General features: G+C 33.1%; 1 protein-coding gene and 1 pseudogene across 2 annotated transcripts in view; both read left to right on the top strand.

Moving 5' to 3' along the window:
• The window catches only part of LOC125820984 (uncharacterized), a 443,574-nt gene that overhangs the window by 380,680 nt on the left and 42,492 nt on the right, over positions 1 to 20,402 (top strand). The window lies entirely within an intron of this gene.
• LOC125820993 (probable methyltransferase PMT6) lies at positions 6,993 to 18,693 on the top strand (annotated as a pseudogene).

Genomic DNA, 20,402 nt, shown 5'->3' with positions numbered 1-20,402 from the left:
TACGTTTCATGATGAATCTGTGATTAAAGTTGACAGTAAAGAAATATTGCACTAGCCAAAAAAGTTAATTTTTCCCTATTTTCTTAATTATTTTATTAGTTTATAAGAATAAAAGTCACTATTATTATCATTTATTGTCCAAATTTTCCATATTCATTATTAAAAATCAGAACTCATACACATATTGATATATGAAATTATTGATATTCGGTTTTAACTTCTTCATCTTTATGTAGTGTTTGGATAATATAATTTATTCAGTTTCTATACAAAATTGATATTTGAGCTCTCTTGTGTATTTATTATTTCTATTTTTTAATGTAAATTTTTTACGAAATATTATTTTTTATGCCTTTCATATGAAAGTTTTGTATAGATATATAACAAAAAGTTTAAGCTATTAATTTTATCAATTAAAAAAATTTATATGCTCATATTTTTAAGTAATAATTGTGAAAATTTTAAATTATAAGCAAGAAAAAAAACATGAACTCTAAATTTACATAGTTAAATAAATATATAAACGTAAATAGTATTATATAAAGGAAATTATTAGTGAAATAACATAAATAATTTAAAACACCCAAAAATGAGATAGCAACGTATATAAAATTGCGCATAAAGAAATATGTCTTTGTATTGTTCCAAGAAAAAATTATAATTTTCTTCTTATTTTTCTTGAAACTAATTTAATTCTATTGTTTTTTTCTTTTATTGTTATTTTCTGTTTGATTTTTTCATATATATATTTTAGTATTGCAATTTCTCAATTTTTTTATATCAATTAATATAGAAAAATATGATGGTTAACTAGTATGAAATAAACAGCTATTAGATATAAATGTGGGGTTGTTTTAACAAAATATAAACTTGTAGGTCAATTTTTGTATTTAAAAAATCTCAAATCATGATATGGAATTCTCATATTATGATTTTTGGAGAATATGAGATTTCATCTCATGATATGAAATCATGAGATTGAATCAGCGTGAAATCGCATGTCCAAACGTTGATTCCATTTCACGATTTCACATAGCGATATGGTATCGCATGGCCAAACGTCATCTTCACTTTTACAAGAAAAGAACTTTAAGTTATTTTCATTATATGTTCTAATTAAGCTTGACGATATATTTATAATCGCACGAAGCGCAGATAGATTACCTAGTATATCTAAAGACAAAAACCCATATCATCTCTTCATATTAAATATGTAATTATGTAACCTTTTTTTTGTTTTAGACACAAAATCAAGGTAGACTCTATTCACACTTTATTCTTATTTTTTGCAAAACACCAGAAGAAAAAAGAGTTGAATAAAATGATTTGCTTGATTAACACAACATCTTATTCCATAAAAATAAAAAAGAAAATTGATTCTCAATTAAAGTAAATATGTCTTTATTTTGTTTATTTAAAGCACCCAAATATATGACACGTTAATATTTATTCTTTACTATGGAAGCAAGGCTTGTATTATTCCTTCATAATCTATACTACCTTAAATGCATGAACTCCCAAACTTGAATGTTAAATTACTATAATACCCCCAATTAAAAATAATCAATTTATTTTATTTATTAATTTATTAATATTAAAAGTAAATACCTTTTCACGTTAAAGGGTTGTGACTTTTTTGATGGGTTGTGACTTTTTTGATGAGTTGTGACTTTTCCGAAGGGTTGTGATTTTTCCAAAGAGTTGTGACTTTTCCAAAGGGTTGTGCTTTTCCAATGAATTGTGACTTTTCCGATGAACAATGATTTTTTTGAAAGGTTGTAACTTTTCTGACAAGGCACTATTAGCACCTAATCATACTACTATTTGTTAGCTATAAATAGAGGGTTTCCTCTCACTTTTCAACTACGATTTTTTAAAAAAGTTTTCTATTCTTCTTCTTCTTAATAAATCTCAAATGTTATTTGGAACAGTTGATTAAGTAAAAAATTCAACGAAATTCGAGGTACCATATAAGAAAGAGTCAGTGAACAAATTGTAGCAAATCATCCATCAATTCACACTCATATTTTTTCTTACGATTTTCATGAGTTAATAGTGATGAAAAGTTGTGGGAAAGACAATAATAATAAACAAATGTGAAAAAGGTCGCTTGATTTGGGTAAGATATTTCTTCTTTGTTTTTTCATTTTTTATTCTTTAACACTCAAACAAAGGAGTTTCTTTCTAATTTTACTAAAATTACGGGCATCAACATAGTCCATTGAATTATTTGTCTTGATGTTATATCCACTATTTCAAAAATAGATTTTCACTTTTACTTATAATATGATAATATAATCATGATAATAATTATATAATTGTTTAATACATATGTAAGTAAGAATGAACGGAGAGTGTAACGTGTTGGTGGAAAGATATTTCAATCAAATGGAACACTATAGTGAATGTAGCATGAACATATATTTTTGTCTTCCTTCTTCAATGGCTATGTATTGTTCCATATGTTTTTTCGTTTTTATATTTTTATTGAGTATGCAATTTTTTAAGTATGAATTTCCTGTTTGTGCTCATTTTAATTTTAGAAAATGTTATGTCACAAGATATACTCCTTGCTAGCTATATAAATATAGATAAGAAAATAGTGATTGGTCATAAAATATTCTTAAATCAAATAAAGGATTCTATAAATAACACTTTAAATTTTATTCATCAATTAATTTTTATTATTGAAAAGGTAAATATTTTATATCACGATAAAACTTCTATAAGATACTAGATACTTTCATTAGACAACAACTATATGATATGTATACAGCAGAAAAAATGAAAAGACTACAATTCGAGAAAGATAAGGTAGAAAGTTAATAAAATGAAATATTTTTCAACAAAGGTGATGTTCATATATTAAAATTAAATTATTCTACTAAATGTATATAAATAACAAAGTATTGGTCACGCTAAATATTTGGCATACACTCAAACCTCTATTTAACCATCATTCGTTCTAACAACAAAGTACCCTTTTTTTAAAAGATTACCTCTCTATGATAGTCTTCCTCAAATATTAATTGAGTAATAATATTTTGTAAAAAATAAATTACGTATAAAGATAAAATATTGAAATATTTATGGTAATCCTTATTAGTGTCATGCACATACTAAATTTCAAGTGTGAATTTTTAAGAGAATAATTATACTTAAATGGTGTCCATCATTTAAGTTCATAACCTCAAGAAGAAAGGCTATTGGCATTTTTTTTTAAAAAGATTTGTTGGTTAGATTTGTTTACAAAATTGAGTGAAGTAAAAATAGTACTACTAAAGAAATGTCACTTTCTCACGATATTGAAATTCTGAATGTATTTTGAAATGTTTAAATGATATCTGGTCAAAATGATCTCAAAATACAAGTAACTCTATGACAATATGTATTAATCATTTAAAAACATTGGTCATGTGTTCTTTCTGTTATAATTATTTACTAAAAACATTAATTTAGTAATATTAATTCTATTTTACAACACTGTATACTATATATGTGATACACATGTGCAACACACATGCCGTGAAACTAGTAAATCCTATAAGAGTGTTGCATGCTTCATGAAACCTAAGTCCTAAGTCCAAATCTTAATACAGGTATGAAATGTATTTTTCTTATACTCTTTAATATATTTAAATATTGTAAGCCTCTTATCAACACGAGGGTCAATCAGAAATAGTTACTCTATCCACAAGATAGGAATAAGATATGCGTAGATCATGCCCTGTCATACTTTACTTGTTACCCTAAGTATGTAGTAGTAGTAGTAGACTAGTAGTTACCAACATTAAGTCTGTTAATTTTTATCTTCTAAGTTTTATCGTGAAAACTATTATTTTAATCGTTTATTGTGGTAAAGTCTATGTAGCTCTATAAGAAGGGTTTGTTTCGATTTTAGAAATTTTTGTTACGCGTATATTAAGATTTAAATTATATAAATTGATAGTGTATATAATTTTTTTATATGTTACTCAATTTAACATGAAATAGTCGTAGCATACTATTATTGATATTTAACATGTTATATCAAGTAAATTATCTTGATTGAATATATATTTGGTCAATAAATACAATTTAAAACCTCATATGAGTTTGAATACTTTTCTCTAGTTATAAATTGATCAAATTCCATACTTTCTCTATCTATAAATTGATCAAGTTCCATACTCTGAGATAGTAGTAAGGAAATCCTAAATAACATGTGTCATTGCCTTTTAAGTGACCTGATTGTGTATTTCTTTTACATAGTTTAGGTGCGTACAACTTAAATTCATTTATATTTTTCAATAATTACCCTATAAGTTACTCGATTATGCACATATTAATTTATAACGTAAGTGCATAAAACTTAAACTCAATTGACTAACGTTACTTGTTCAATCAGGAAGCATACCAAAAATGTCCTTAGAATTTGAAATGTTGGACGACATTACTATCCCAAGAAAACAAATTATATCAAGAAAGCGTCAAATACCAAAAGTTCCACCAACAAGGGTTGTGGTGGAGTGGTAAGTACTCCCTCATCCTTAACCAAGAGGTCTCAGGTTCGAGCCCCCTTGGGTACGGAGTCGTCTTTGTTAGGTAGCGCTTTACCACCCAATGTGGGACTTCCCGGCGCGAATCCGAATTTAGTCGGGCTCCAACATGGGTACCGCACACCGGATGGAAAACCGAAAAAAAAATACCAAAAGTTCCATTATTCATGAAAATTGACAATCAAAAAAGTGATGACTATGATCCTAAGTTGTTTCATTGGGACCTTATCACCATGGAAAGTTAGAACTCAATTTTGTTGAAGATTTCAAGCCAAAGGCTCTAGAAATGTTCATTCATGGAAGTATCAAAAAACAAGATTTCTTCCTTGAAGAAATTCTAAGGGAGATTGAGGATTTTAGAAGTTGTTACCTTGAAGAATTCGTGAATAAGTATAACAACTATGGATTTGCACGAATGATGATCCTTGACGCGTGTTTCATACTAAATGATATCGAGATATCAACAAGGTCCACACCAAATTCTGCCTCTAAACAGAGCAACACTATCAAACACCTTGGCATTGCGGTTTATTTGGTCACTAGACGTGACCTATATTTGCTCGAAAATCAGGTATCAATGGCATAGTCACATAGGCTCAAGTATGGAAATTTGGAAAATTTAAAACCAAGTTTTTTTTGTTGGAAATATGCATGTTATTAGGAGTGAATATTACTTTCTATAATATATATATATATATATATATATTAAATCTTGACCTTTTGTTAAATACATGCAACTACTTTTTCGCGTTCTCAAGCTCTTGGTTAAGTTGAGATATGGCGATGATCAAGGTGGTGGATATCATTCATTTGAAGAGAAGGTAAAAAGCTATTGTTCTCAAATGTTTTTCGATAAGCAAGAGGACATCAAAATGAAAGAAAACACGATAATTGAGACAGACCCCCTCACCTTCTTGAAGTTTTTCGTAGAGTACTTGTCAATGGTAGTGACGATGAAGCTATGTCACACAATCACGAAGTTATGATTTCATCTTTGATTATTTTTGCAATTGTTGGAGGAAAAACCATGTACCACACAAATCAGGATTGCTCACAAACGTGTTTCATTCCGTCATGGATTTGAAATCAAAGGGAATTCATTTTAGACCTAGTAGAATTGATTCATTAAAAGGTGTGAGATTTACATCTCACTATTACTATGGAAAACTAAAACTCCCATGTTGGTATGTTTCAACATACATTAAAGTATTTTTCATGAACATGATAGCATATGAATTATGTTCAAATGGTCCAATTGATAGAGTTGTTGTGTCATACATAAATTTCATGAAATCACTAGTGATTTCACCAAATGATGTGAAAGAATTGAGAGAAGAGAAGATAATATTCAACACATTGGGAAGTGATGAAGAAGTTGTACAAGTTTACAAAGGATTAAAAATTTATGGGGCAGATGATCCATTACATTTCAAGAATGTGAAGAGGAATATTCAAGAACATTATAATAGCAAAGGGAAGACTTGAATTGCTGAATTAATTGATATATATTTTAATAGTCCGTGGTCACTAATTGCTTTGATTGTTACTGTTTTTCTTACTTTCTTGACTATTGTTCAAACTTACTATGGAAGTCCATTTTATCATTCGTTTCATGAATGCTAGAATAAAAAATAGACATACTCAATGTAATTTTATAAGTGGAGTATTGTTTTTTATTCTTTTTCCCCTTCCAAATTGATGTTTTTGCTTTTTTGATTTCACTCGATGTTCATTATTTGTACTTGAGCTTGAAAAGTCCAATATTGGAGGTAAATTACTCCCTAACAAATGTAACTATATACTTAGAGCTCGATCACAATAACTTTGATTAATGATGAAGAAGTACTTATGACTCCACCACATTCTATCTGTTCGTAGTGACAAAAGACTCAGAGAAATAAAGATTATATAACCATCTAGTATTCCATATGCTCTTGGCCAAACTAAATTGCTAGGTTTGATAAGAATACTCTTATTATAATATTTGTTATCTCGTGTAATTTAAAATTTCTACAAAAAAAATTTAATTTAAAATTTCTACAAAAAAGATTAATTTAAAATTTCTTACTTTTGATCATATAATTTTATAGCTATAAAATAATTATGACAAATTTTAGACTATTAATATTTTTTTAAAATCATCATAAAATTTATATCAAATCAAATACCATCAAATAAATTGGGAGGGCCGACAATATCAAACCAAGAAAGATGGAGCTATACTTTTTATACTAAGCTTGAAAATGGAAATTGAAAAAAAATATTCATTCTTCACTTGCGCTTAGCTGCGAGCACACCCAAAACTCAATTTTCTCAATCTCTAGTGTACATTGTCTTCCCTTAAAGCTCTTTTATTGATAATTCTTCTTTAAATAATCAATCTTTTTCACCATTGTATAAGTTTCTTACATGGTACTTGTCAAAAACAGTGAATTTTGCTGAACCCCTTGGGAAAGGGTTAGCAATTAGTACATTTTTTCCACATAATTCATAGAGGTGGGTGTGGGGGGTTGAGAGAGTAGAAGAGGGGAAAATGGGTGGTGGATCTTGGATAAATATGAGGGCATTTGATTGGAATACAGGGCAAACAATATTGATTGTCCTTTTGGTAATGGTGGGATCTTTTTATACTGGAACACTTTTTGGGAAAAACCCATCTTTATATGCACCTCAACAAGAACAACAACATTTTGAAAAGCAACAACAATTATCTATTGCTTCCAATTCCAGCTCTTTAAAATTTACCTCTTGTTAGTACTCTTTTTGTGAATATTATAAAGTTTGAATCTTTGAGTGCTAATGAAGAAGTTGCTGAGAGTATTTGAGTTATATGGATTCTTTGTTGCAGTGTTGTTGAAGCTATGTTTTGCTTGGCTAATGACAGGAAGAGGAAAGCATTTAGAGTTGCTTTTAAGAAATGGGTGATCCTTTTTTTCTCTTTTTGGTATTAGAGAAAGTGGATATGCTTTTAAGTTTTCATTGTGGGTGAGTAAAATGGATAGAGATATGCTAATTAAGAGCTGTTTTTGTGTTTTTTATTCGAGCAATATAAAATCGTCAATGCAAAAAAGACTAATCTTTTTATCATTGGTGTTTACTGTATTTAGGCAAGTAAATCATTGTTGGTATTTTTATGTAGTTGGTACTAGACAGAACTTAAGGTAGTGTACTCTGATCAATTTGGGTAAATGTTGTGTCTCGCTTATATAGGAAAGACAGTGAGGTGGATGAGTAATGGTTTGGCTTCTATTTTGCTAAGTGGTTTAGTAGACATTGCAAATTTGGCAAGGACACTTTTGTGGTAAAAAATTGGTCAATGTTCAGTGGAGTCGAATAACTAGTTGTTGATTATGTTATGCCCAATAGGACCACAAGGGATGTTCCATGGACATTTCTCATGTTGCAATCTATGGTACTGAATATTTTAATGGATAGCTGTGGGATTGAAGCCCTTCCTGCAGAGTTTCTGTTAGTGTTTAACAGAGGAGAATAAACTGATTGAACAAGAAAAAGGAAAAGTGTCGTCTTCTATTGATAATGGGAGACTGAAATACATCGCAGCTGAACTAAAGATGCTGTAAAGTAATGCTAAAAAGTCTGCTAAAACTAACAGTAGCTAGCAGAATTTTAAACAAACTAGGAAACAGAAACAGCTAAAATATAGCAATTTATTCTGGTGTGCACTTCCTCAACATTCTTCTGCCCTATGTCATCTTCTAGCTTAAATTTAGGTCATGTAGTTCTAGAAGACAACTGGAACAATCCTCCTGGCTCAAGAACTGCATAGTCCAAGCTTCATTCTAAAGAATTCAAACCCATTAACATGAAATGGCTTAGTGAATACATCAACAATTTGATCTTCCGACTTGCAATAAATCAATTTCACCTCTCCACACAAACACTTCTGTGCTTCCTTGCTGCTCCAGATCAAGATCTAACATAATCTTCCTTAGCCAAAGAGCTTGATTAACAGCTGCTGTTGCAGCTATAAATTCAGCTTTTGCAGTTTGACTGTGCCACGATGCCTTGCTTCTTTAAGCACCATGATAAACATCCCGAACCTGAAGTGCTTTTCATGTCATCATCTGATCCTTCCCAATCACTGTTAGAATAACCTTGCAACTTGAAGTTCTGACCTTTCCCAAACCTAACACCATAGTCCAAAGTTCCCTTGACATACCCTACCACTCTTTTGGCTTCTTTCATGTGCATTTCACTTGCACAATTCAGAAATCTAGACAAGACACTTACAGAATGTTGGATCTCGTGGCAGTGAGATACATGAGACATCCGACCATACTTCTATAACTTGCCTCGTCAACCTTGTCACTACCTCCATCTTTAATCAGCCTTTCTTTCTGATTCATTGGACTATTCATAGGTTTGCAATCTTCCATTTTGAACTTCTTCATTATCTCCCTTGCATATTTATTTTGGCAAATGAACACTTCATTTTGGGTTTGACAAATCTGCATTCCAAGAAAGTAAGACATTTCTCCCAAGTCTGTCATTTTGAACACTTTCTTCATCTCTACCTTGATTCATCTATCATTTCAAGGTTGTTGCCTATTACATGTAGATCATCAACATAAAGTGATATAACCACAATACCAGAATCACTTTTTTTAATAAATAGAGTTGATTCGCTTAGGCTTTTCTTAAAACCTAATCCTTGCAAGTGATCATCAATTCGACTGTACCAAGCCCTTGAAGCTTGTTTTAAACCATTAAGGGCTTTCTTCAATATATACACTTTGTCGTCATGTCCCTTTACAGAAAAACCTTGAGGTTGTTCCACATAAATTTGCTCCTGTAGAAAACCATTTAACAAAGATGACTTGACATCTAATTGAAAGATTTTCCAACCTTTTTGAGCAGCAATAGCTAGTAACAGCCTTATAGTATCAAGCCTAGCAACTGGAGCAAAGGTTTCTGAATAATCAACTCCAAAAATTTGTGAGTAACCTTTCACAACAAGTCTTGCCTTGAGCTTGTTAACCGATCCATCAGCATTCAATTTTGTGCTATAAACTCACTTCACACCAATGATCTTCCTATGTTGTGGTTTTTCCACAAGCTACCAGGTCACACTCTTCTCAATCATTGCAAGTTCTCCTCCATTGCAGCTTGCCATTTGAGGATCTGAAACGGCTTCTTCAAATCCAGAAGGCTCTAAAATGGCCACATTGCATCTCTGGTATATGTCAGAGCGACCTTGTTCCTCTCACAGGTTGATCATCAATGTCCTCATCTAAATCTAGTAGATTGCTTGTAATCTGCTTCTGGTTAACTTTTTCCAGTCCCATTGCTCATTCTCCATAAAAAATACATCTCTGCTTGCCATAATTTTCCCTACATGAGGGTGAATTTTTTTGTAAGCTTTGGAGATTGTACTATAACCAATAAAGACTCCAGGTTCAGCTTTCTTATCTAACTTGTCCCTCTTAACCTGTGGAATATGAGAGAAACACAAACAACCAAAGATTATTAAGTCTTGTAAGGACGGCTTATACCTGTGCCATGCCTCAAAAGGTGTCTTTTCCTTCACAGCTTTTGTTGGCAACCCGTTCCGGAAAAAAATAGTAGTGCTAGCTGCTTCTGCCCATAACATTTTTTGGTAGGCCCTTCTCATATAACAAGCATCTCGACATCTCCATTATCGATCTGTTCTTCCTCCTTTCACTGACACCATTTTACTGCGGAGTATATGGGACAGTGAGTTGATGCTCAATTCCTGCATTTTCACAAAACTTTTCAAATCGATCAGATGTGTACTCGGTACCATTATCTGTTCTAAGCATATGAATCCTGCAACCACTTTGATATTCTACCAAAGCTTGAATTTCTAGAACACTTCAGGTACTTCAGATTTGAACCTGAGAAAATAATCCAACACAATCTTGTCATATCATCAATGAATGCTATAAAATATTTACTTCCGTTAAGAGAAGCAGTCCTATGTGGTCCACACAAATTAGTATGGACTAATTGAAGCTTCACTGATGCTCTCCAGGTTGCCTTGGCAAAAGGCATCCTACTTTGCTTTCCCATTTGACATGTGTTGCAAGTTGCGTGTTCGTCCTCCATAAGTGGTAGTCCTCGAAGGCTCGAACCATATCTTTCTTCAGCATGTACAAGAGTGTCCTGTGATGGAAATGTTCGAGTCTCTTATGCCATATATTTGTTGTCATCTCTTGGCTTGGATAGGCTACCAACTTTTCCTCTATTGGATCAAAGGAAAAACTCTTTCCTCTCATTTTAACTTGACAGATTTGTTGGCCCTTTGGATCAAAGATCACACACTTCTTGTCCTCAAACATAAGCTTAAAACCATTCTCCAAAAGTTGCCCTACTCTCAACAAATCTTGATCAAGTTCAGGAACAAAAAGTACATCTGATATTAACTTTGTACCTGAGTAGCTTTCAATAGCTACAGTGCCTTTCCCTTTGGCAGGAAGATAATCTCCATTACCAATTCTGACTTTAGAGATTGCAGATCTGTCTAACTCTCTGAAAATCTCTTCGTCATGAGTCATATGATTTGTACAATCGCTATCAATTGACCAACTTTCGCTTGAACTTCTACTTGCAAAACAAGTAGCCACAAACAATTGATCTTCTTCTTGTTCGTCTGCAATTTGAGCTTCATTTAATTGTTGTGGTCCTTTTTCTTTTCAAATAATCTCAGCATGACAAGTTTATGACACTTTCTGCATCTCATATCAGGTTTTTTCCAGCATTTGAAATGTGGATGATTTCTCTTCCCAAAATGCTGACATGGTGGATATTTTCCACCTTTGTTGTCGTTGCTAGAATTGCTATCAGTTGCAGCAGCTTCTATCGATGTAACATAGCTCTTCTTGAACTTCTGCTTCCTACCTTTGCCTCCAGCATTAAATTGATGCCTTGGCCCTTGCTTACAAAGCTCCTTCAACAGTTGCCTCGTTCCTCATCATTCTTCTTTGTTCCTGTGCTTGCCAGTGTTATCAAAAGTGAAAAGCGCAAAAAGGCTCTATGGTCCATGGGGGCTTTAAGCGCAAATAAAGCGTGGGCTTTAATGAAAAAAGGCGCAAAGGGAGAAAAAAAAATACAAATATATATGTTTAGTCCAAGACTAATAATTATAGAAATGAATGACAAATATATGACCAAAGAAATTGGAAAAAAATAATGATAAAGTTAAATATCAATTGTTTAGTGTCACTTCTTCATAAGAGGCTCATTGGCAAGGAACATCTTGCCTTAGAAACTTGATGACGACACTGATGTGCACATAAAGCGAAGCAAAGCGCGCCTTTGATAACACTGGTGCTTGCAAGGGGTTTAAAAGTTCCGCCAAAGTAATGTTTGACAGCTGATATTTTGTATTTCCAGTGAAGCAATTATTGTTTCAAACTTTCCAGGTAAAGTAATACGAATTTTCTGCACAATTCTTGTATCAGAAAGTTCGGCACCAAGTAACTTTATCTTATTGGTCAGACTAATAAGTTTATTTGAGTACTCTTTAATTATCTCAGATTCCTTCATTTTTGCATTTCAAATTCCCTCACCAAGTTCAAGACCTTCATGTCTCGAATTCTTTCATCTCCATAATATTCCTTTTTTCAGAAAATCCCATATTTCCTTAGCCGATCTAAGAGTCACGATTCTGGGAAAAATAGTATGAGATACTGCAGCATAGAGACACTCCTTCGCCTTCACCTTCGATTCCCGGTCTTCTTCTCTTTGTGAATTCTAATCTGAGCCATTGTAGGATTGCCTGGTAAAGGGGGGAACTTAATAATCCTCCTCTACTGCCTCCCAGAGATCACATGCATGATGCATCCATGTAGTCTTCCATCCTAACAGCCCAAACCCAATAGTTTTCTCCATCGAAAATTGGCGAAGCAATTGATGGAAAAATACCTTCACCTTCCATTATTCTGCAAGGTAGTTTTATGGAATGGTTTGATTATGTTTGGGTTTCACTCAATCAATATAACTCACAAATTCTCACAAGTCCCTTGAGAACTAAAGGGCTGTGATGCCAATGTTAGTGTTTAATAGAGGAGAATAAACTGATTGAAGAAGAAAATGGAATAATGTCTTCTATTGAAATTGGGAGACTGAATAATTACATCGCAGCTTAACTAAAGATGTTGTAAAGTAATGCTAAAAAATCTGCTAAAACTAAGTTAGTGCTTGCTGAAATTGAGGAACTAATACTTAACAGTATCTAACAGAATTTTAAACAAATTAGGAAACAGAAAACAGCTAAAATATAGCAAATTATTCTGGTGTGCAGTTCCTCAACATTCTTCTGCCCTACGTCATCTTCTAGCTTGAATTTAGGTCATGTAGTTCTAGAAGACAACTGCAACAGTTTCATTTTTGAAATGGTACTTAGCTTTCCTTGGGAGGAACATAAAGGTGGCGGATTCTGGTGTAGTTGTTCCAGCTATTTTGTAAATTGATTCAATAAAATAGGAACACGAAAAAGAAAGTATGTAATTGAAATGGTGAAAGATGCCAACAACTGGTGGTATGCTGAATGTTTTTGCTCAATTGGTTTATAGATTTTAGGCTTTAGCAGGTTCTTAAGGAAAGAGATTTGTGTTATGACTTCAGATATTCATTCGTAATTCTCAAATACAGAGTGGAATATTCAGTTGCAAAAAAACTGGCAGTTAAGCATACTGATCAATAGAAAAAAGATAACTTATAAAGCTTATAATACCCCTTCAAAGAAAGGTTCTGCTGTTTCACGAACTGGGATCTAGGTAAAAGATAGTGTTGTTTCTGTGGATTGATAGAATCAACTCAAACAAACAAAAACATATGATTGGTCATTAAATACTGCTCTATAGTTGATACCAATTTATATTTGGTTGGGTAGATTCTGATAGATTCTATCAAATAGATGTTCTTTTGCATTTTCTGTAGAATCTTTCGAGTTTAAGTTCTTCTCCAAGAAATGGATTTTTCTATAAGGTGATTGTGATATCCTGATCTATAAAAAAAATATATTAAATAGCATTCTAGTGGCCTAGTAGTCGATGAAGGTATGATAAGGTATAAACCTCCAAAGACTAGGGTTCAAATCCCAGCATAAACAATATGTAGTAGGCAATCCCCCCCCCCCCCACCCTCCCCCCATTTTCCTAAGTCTTGGTGGGCAAAGTTACTCGGTATTTGTGCTAGTGAGAGGTGGAAGTATGAAACTTCGGCTTTTGGGATAAGTCATGTGCTATTTTGTTAGACCTTGTCCCTGCACAGAAGATAGCTTAAACTGAGTGCCAAAAATACCGAATAGTGCAATGACTATTAAAAGACAATTGGGAAAGGCAGGCTATTTTGCCCTTGATTTGCTTATAACTTGCAAGATTCACATTGCATATGAACCATGTCCAAGTATAACTTTCAGTGTGCCACATGATAAAAATCTTTAACGTGGGTAACCTTTTCACTTGTCGCGGTAATAACAGACCCTTCATATCATGTGATGTCTATTCTCAGATAACCTAAACAGTCTTGTTGATGAGGATTTCTCCGTTCTGTTATATTTTTGCTGTCAACTTTCTCTTTATCATGACATTCCCTCAAGAAACTGGAGGCAAACTATACAGCTGTCGAATTATGTTCCTTTTGATCTCTACATTCTGTTTTCCTTATATAATTTATTCTTTTCCTTTCTGTCATTTTGGCACAAGGATGTAAGTTGGGTTGGGGTCAGGTCTAGGTTCAAATTTGAGCTCATTCTTGACTCTTTTTTATATTTCTCCTCCATATTTTATTGAGTTTCATATGATTTTGGTTCTGATCCATATTATGCATGCAGGTGCTTTGAATTTTAAAAACAAGGTGTCTCTTTCATATCGGGTGATACCATTGAATATCCCTGAAACAGGAGTAAATGTTTGTCCTTTGAAACTTAATGAGTATATCCCATGTCATGACTTGTCTTATATTAAAGAGCTAATGCCAAAACTAGATCTTTCAAGGAAAGAAGGGTTGGAGAGGCATTGTCCTCCACCTGACAGGCGCTTGTTTTGTTTGGTGCCACCTCCAACTGATTATCAGATACCTATAAGGTGGCCAATTAGTAGAGACTATGTGTGGCGGAGCAATGTGAACCATACACGTCTTGCAGAGGTAAAAGGTGGACAAAATTGGGTGCATGAGAAGGATCAACTTTGGTGGTTTCCAGGCGGTGGAACTCATTTCAAGCATGGGGCATCTGAGTATATTGAGAGGTATGCATGATCTCTTTGGTCTTTCACGTTCCCACCTTTCTGTCTTGAACTTGCAGCTTTTTGAGAATTCATTTTCTTCTGTCAAGAACATATGGAAAGAAATCGATCTGAAATTTATGATGGCTTTCCTCTGCCTAAGCATTAGTGGGTAGATTTACCCAGTGCTTGTACTGATGTTGGGAGATGCAGTACCTAGTGTAATAGTAATGGTAAAAGAGAAGTTAATGGGAGTATATCCGTAGAAGATTGTCTCCTTTTACGTGCCAAGACCCACAAAAAGATAAAAATGAAATTTCATTGATTAAATGTTTCAAAAATACCAACAACTCTCTTTAAAAATGAAAACTGCAACTTTCATTTCTTATCTTTGCCTTCTGTTTTCTACTTGATGATGTTTGTTTACAGACTCCATCCAAATCCAAACAGAACCCATTTTACTTAACATATTTGAAAGTTGCTTACAAACTCCATCCAAATCTTCTTTTTTTTTTTTTGAAAAGGTAACTTGAAACTCCATCCAAATCTGCCACTCATGATATTCGTCTATTTCTTCTTAGGTTTGACTTAGTCTCAATATTGTGGACATGTATGTTTTTATGTATCTCATTTATTAAGTTATTTATTTGGTGCAGGTTAGGAAATATGACAACTAATGAGAAAGGTGACTTACGATCTGCAGGGATATTTCAAGTGCTTGATGTTGGTTGTGGTGTTGCCAGTTTCTCTGCCTATCTTCTTCCTTTAAGTATAGAAACAATGTCCTTTGCTCCAAAAGATGGTCATGAGAACCAAATTCAGTTTGCTTTGGAACGAGGAATCGGTGCAACAATATCTGCTATAGCGACAAAGTAGCTGCCATATCCTAGCAACTCTTTTGAGATGGTGCATTGCTCCAGATGTCGAGTTGATTGGCATGAAAATGGTGAGAGCTGCGTTCATTATATAGGAAAATTTTATAACTTAAATGTGTTACTGCTCTATGTTACTGCTTTGAGATCCGGATACTTTTAGTGAATATTTGGCTTCCTACATCCTGCACATTCATAACTGAAACGACATTTAGATTCTCAAAAATTGTACTTCTGGAATTCGTTATCATGTCAGAAGCAAAGCTAATGTACATTCACAAACAAGTCCTCATAACTCAAGCACACTTTGGATTTTCTCGAAGATTCCGGTCCTCTAGGCATAGGATAGCATTCATCTGATTTTGAAAGACAAATGCCATTGTTTGCCTCTCATTCTACTATGCACTGTAGCTCCTCTTTCCACTTTGTAATAGTCTTGAAACTCTTAGATAATTCTAGTCATCAATGAAGTCTACCTAACGAACTCTCATTACTATTAAACTGTCATAGTTCAGAGTTTCAGACTAAGAACATAACTTTGTTTCTAAATGGTGAAAGAAGGAAGTTACGCGATATACCTTTTTCATATGGTATGACCACATAGTTTGCATTTCTGCATGATGTTATGATGCCATTCTCGACAACTGCATAGTCTACATGAGAACTATGTTGCTTGGACTAATCAGAAATACCACCATGTGTGTGTTGGATCCTCAGGTAATGCATAGCTTTCGGAGGATCCAACACACACATGATGGTATTTTTGATTGGTCCAAGCAACATACCATGAGAATTCTTTGGTAGCCCTGTGTGTCATGCACGCGTGGTAAATTTTGATTTGGATAAAAAGGTCCATGTTTTCATTCGCTAATTTCCTGGGTGTTGGTGCAGATGGTATTCTACTCAAGGAAGTGAACCGCCTATTAAGATCAGATGGATACTTTGTCTATTCAGCTCCACCAGCTTATAGAAAGGATAAGGATTTTCCACATATATGGGACAAATTAGTACATCTAACTTCTGGAATGTGCTGGAAACTCATTGCACGGGAAGTTCAAACAGCAATTTGGATTAAGCAAGAAAATAATTCATGTCTCCAGCATAATACAGAGGAGAAACTTGTAAACATCTGTGATTCTCAGGATGATTTTAAACCATCATGGAAAACACCTCTGAGGAACTGTATTACCCTAAGTGACACATCATCTAATACTAAGAAACTACCGCCTCGGCCACAACGTCTTTCAGAGTATTCACAAAGTCTTAGTCGGCTAGGTTTGTGAATTCTATTCCTTGATGTTCTATTCAATTAATTGATTATTCTGTTGGCCAGTTGTTTAGTTTTGGCAACAATCTTAAAATGAATGAAAATGTAATACAATGTTCAGTTTTATATTCTGTCAAATAAGTTTTCTAAAATATCCCTTAAGATTGGTAATCACGAGCGAGAAAAACACTCTTTCTTCATTTAGTATAAGTAGCAGTAATTATGATTGCAGTAACACCTTTATTTTTCATACTATGAGTGTTTCCTCTATTGTCTATGGTACCTTAAAACTAAAGTATAAAGGGTAAATTTTTTACAAGAATCTTAATCCTGATCATATACTTTTGATGAAAGTAATATATCAACTAGAGGTAGTTAGGAAGAATGCAACTGAGCTCCAGATACAACTTCGAAGCCATTTTCTTTTAACATTGGTAAACGTGTATGAGTAATTCTTTTTTACTTTCTTTTGGGGAAAGAATGCTTGCTTAAACATGTTATAATCTGTTTGTTGCAGGTATTGATCGAGAAAAGTTCTTAGCGGATACAATCTATTGGCAAGATCAAGTTCGTCATTACTGGAGACTGATGGATGTAAACGAGAAAGAAATACGTAATGTAATGGACATGAGTGCTTCCCTTGGTGGATTTGCAGTCGCTCTTAGTACATGGCCGGTCTGGGTGATGAATGTAGTTCCTGTAACAATGAACAACACCCTTTCTGCCGTTTATGATAGGGGTCTTATAGGGACTTTTCATGACTGGTAGGGTGTTATGAATTGGTTATACCTTATAAAGTTCTACTCTGATTGAAAGGTGCTATAACGATGCTGACTGGTTTTTGTAGGTGTGAGCCATTCTCCACGTACACGCTCTTATGATTTGTTGCATGCCAACAATCTTTTCTCTCACTATAAAGACCGTGATGAAGGTTGTTTGCTTGAGGATATCATGCTGGAAATGGATCGTATCCTTCGACCTCAGGTAACATATTTCGTTCAGAATTTGATGCTTGTGAGGCTACAAAATGTCAATCAATTCAGGCTACAAAATGTCAATCAATTCATAATATTTTGTTGCTCGTTGTTATGGTCTTCACAGTAGATTCTCTTTTTAGTCTGTAAAAATCCATAATCCAAAAGATCTACCAAGCTATTTACATCAGAGAGATTACTCAAAGCAAAAAGGTTTAGTAAATATCTTGTATGGGAGTTAGAAGTTCCTTCAAAACATCTAGAGTTCTAGGCTCATTCGAGCTGATAATATTTGGATGAAACTGACTGGTCGTTCTTATCCACGATCATTAAGACACTGAAAACAGAATGTGTGTGGATCCTCCAAAAGTAGTGTATTTTTTAAAGAACAGACACGAGTGTGACAACAGTTTTGGAGAGTCTGACCAACATAGCTTGAAAGAATACTACTATTAGGTTGGAACAATGACAATCAGCTTAGTAGTTTCCGTGTTATGTTTATGTATGGAGTGCTCATATTGTGTCCATGCGTATACCAGACATTTCAACTATGATCAAACTCAAGTTTTCGTCAACTCATGTGCAGGGATTTATCATTATCAGAGACGAAGAATCCATCATATCGCGAATACAACATCTTGCGCCAAAATTTCTTTGGGACGTCCAATTACATTATCTAGAAGACGATCGGAAAAAAACTGGGTCAGCTTTATTTTGCAGGAAAAGGTTTTGGGCCATTGCCTAATGCAGTTTTTCATTCAAAATTTATCACTGAAAGATGAATATCCAAGTTAAATTCTTTTAGAGTAAACAAAGTTGTAAAATTTATATATGTGAAAATAACTATGCTACTGTTGTAACATAAAGAAAACACTGAATTATTTGTCACTATAAGGGCATCAACAACTTAATCCTCTATTTTACTCTCCAAATATAGAGTTCTCTATTTTTTCAGACAATCAATTTCAACTCAATTCTCTATTTTAATCTCTAAAAGGGAATTTTTTTCTCTCTCCTCAATATTATATTATTATTTATATTTCATTCTTATTTTCTTATTTCATAATATAAATCATTTATTTCTTTTTTCCCAAATAATTACTTTATATAATTTTTAATGTGATATATGAAATTATATTTTATTCTAAATTTTTAAATAACATAAATTGCAAGAAAATATAATATAATACATAAATTAGGGGACAAATTCAAAGAAAAGTGACATACAATTACATAAACACTCAATTTTCAAAATTATTACGTTGCTCCCATAAATGCTCTATTAATGCATTACGGAGTTCAAAATGAGCATTTTTGTCCTTAATTTTTTTATGTCTAGCTAAAAATTGTTCAAACCGGAGATTTTCATCTACCACCATTTCTATAGTTGGAGTTGGAGCCTCTACGGCATCTTGAATTGGTGCATCGAGATCACGTTCATCCTTAATTATCATGTTGTGCAGTATAATACATGTAGTCATTATATCATGTAGCACTTCCTTTCTCCAAAAACGTGACGGTCCTGCAATAATTGCAAAACATGATTACAAAACTCCGAATGCACGTTCAACATCTTTTCGGCACGATTCTTGTTTCATCGCGAAATATTTCTTCTTTTGGGAATGAGGATCACAAATAATTTGAATAATTGTAGACCATTTAGGATATATACCATCAGTTAAGTAATAACCCATATCGTATTCTTTTCCTTGAATAACATAATGGGCGGGAGGCGCAATACTGCTAACAAGATTGGAAAATAAATGTGATGACTCTAAAACATTAATATCGTTATTGGTGCCAGGCAAATCAAAATAAGCATGCCATATCCAAAGGTCATAATCAGCAACAACTTCAACAATAATTGTTGGTGATCCACTACGACTTGCGTATTGCCCAACCCATGCCGTTGGACAATTTTTTCATTTCCAGTGCATGCAATCTAGACTACCTAACATTCCTGGGAAATCACGCTGCTCACCAATGTGTAGAAGCCTCGCAACATCGTTAAGTGTTGGTGTCTCAAATACCGCTCACCAAAAACCTCTACAGTAGAAACTATTAGTGATCCAAATGTTCGTGATTACCTGCAACGAGAACAACAACAAATTCTTGAAAAAAGAAATCGACAATCACAACCGCAGTCACAACCACAATCGCAACAATTCTCGGAATCATATCCTAATTTTTTTCCGAATAGAGCTAAATTTGAAAACGACCTACCGGATTTCTAAATTATTGTTGTGATCAATTAATTATTATGTTATGTATTGTGTTTTATCTTGTATTTAAATTATTATGTTATGTATTATATTGTGTTGTTATCTTGTATTTAAATTATTATGTTATGTATTGTATTGTTATCTTGTATTTAAATTATCATATCATGTATTGTATTTTTAAATTAAATTTTTTCATCTTGCCATTTTAATTTTGCATATTCTTTATAATGAAAATTAATAATAAAATTTTATTATTCACGAAAATTAGAAAAAAAAAATTAAAATACTATTAATTTGAAATTAAAATAGTATATATTAAAT

This window comes from Solanum verrucosum, unplaced genomic scaffold, assembly GCF_900185275.1.
Source record: "Solanum verrucosum unplaced genomic scaffold, falcon-dt-bn FXZP01000232.1, whole genome shotgun sequence".
NCBI classification, from domain to species: domain Eukaryota; kingdom Viridiplantae; phylum Streptophyta; class Magnoliopsida; order Solanales; family Solanaceae; genus Solanum; species Solanum verrucosum.
This window is presented reverse-complemented; position numbering and strand designations above follow the sequence as displayed.